Genomic DNA, 1,539 nt, shown 5'->3' on the forward strand with positions numbered 1-1,539 from the left:
CACAAAGGCCACTGTTCTGGGAGAAGGCCTGTCTAAGACCATAGTGTTCTGAATAATGAACATGAGAGGAATCCCAGGAGTTTTCTTTACTTTCACAGATAAATCCTGATCCTGAGTTGCCACAAAGTAATGATGAGGGTTTCCCTCCTCCACCATGGACAGGAGGCATTCCGAGCCACTCACTGCACTCTTGACGTGACGACAATTTCGAACCTGGCATTTCTGTGCGATCAGTTTTGCTCCATATAATTCCTTTCCCAGAGTCTCTAACTCCTTTAACACACATCTCGTGGTGCACAGCTGCGTCTCTCCCATAAGGTAGCGGGGCAGCTGGTCCCGCAGCTGGATGCGCCCCCGCAGCGCCGCCTGGCAGAACGTGCCGTCCAGAAGGATCTGGTAGGGCTCACGGACCCCGAAATTGTTACGGAAGAAGCCAAGATGCTTCTTGGCGTGTTTCTGCCTGGTGATCTTCATCCCTGCTTAAGTTCCCCGTCTCGGACCCGGCGGCGCCAGCCTCGCTTCCGCACTCCTAGACGCCCGTCGTGAGTATTGTTTTGATGCAATTCTCCGTCTCTATTTCTTTGTCGCGGTACAACTATATGAACACTGTTTTGCAAATAACACCTAAAGTGGGAGCTCTCTAATTCCTATTAGAGAGGAATTAGAGAGGCAAATTAAAACGTTTCTAACCAGCCATGCTCCACACTGCCAGTGTTCCACCAGGGTCTCATGCCCATTCGCTCTTTCTTTCCCTGGGAAGCCCCATCCCCACTCTCCTATAAATGCTCCTTTCTCGCTTCTAGTTTGTCTCTGCCACCACTACAGCTGCTGGCCCCACAGTAATCAGCAAGACTAAGAGCATGACCGCAGGCACCGGGCAATTTTCCTGTCTACTTCATGTAGCCTTTATGTCTCTCTTATTATTTTTATCTGTTTAAACTTCCCGCCACAGCTCTGAAAAAGTGGTTCTTCCGTACAACACATGACTGTCACCATCCTGACTAAGGGCAGGTGACCAAGACCTGCTATCTTGACTAATGGCAGGTTAAATAACCAAATCACCATCTTTACTGAGGTATTCCATGCCTAACCTTGCAGTTTACTTATGTTTTTCTCTCTAAATTCCTTTACTGACTCTGTTTGCTACATGTGTGTTTTGCACAGTGGCATGCTTTTGGCAGGGGCCACCAAAGCATCCACTTCACCCAACTCCTGTGTGTGTGCATGCATGTGACTTTTGAGTTAACTTTATATATAAACATAAATTAGCTTTAACTCTGTGTGTATATATGTATAAAACTTAAATTCAATTGTGTGTAAATGTATGTCTACTTACTGTTAAATGGTTTGAACAGTCTGTTCATTGTGTCTCATTCCAGACTAAGAAAGCAATAATCTCACATTTCAAATCGGTATGTACTTTTAAATCTCTTACAAAAATACTATATATGTGATCCAACCCTTCTTTAAAACATATTAAATTGTTTTCCACTATTTTCAGTTCTACCCTTAAGCTTCTATTGTAAACAGTTATTTCTT

General features: G+C 44.5%; 1 pseudogene; it reads right to left on the reverse strand.

Annotated features, from left to right (window-relative positions):
* The window catches only part of LOC101996326, a 2,438-nt pseudogene extending 1,914 nt beyond the window's left edge, over positions 1–524 (reverse strand).
* Positions 525–1,539: the final 1,015 nt, after the last annotated feature.

Source organism: Microtus ochrogaster, chromosome 26, assembly GCF_000317375.1.
Source record: "Microtus ochrogaster isolate Prairie Vole_2 chromosome 26, MicOch1.0, whole genome shotgun sequence".
NCBI lineage: Eukaryota > Metazoa > Chordata > Mammalia > Rodentia > Cricetidae > Microtus > Microtus ochrogaster.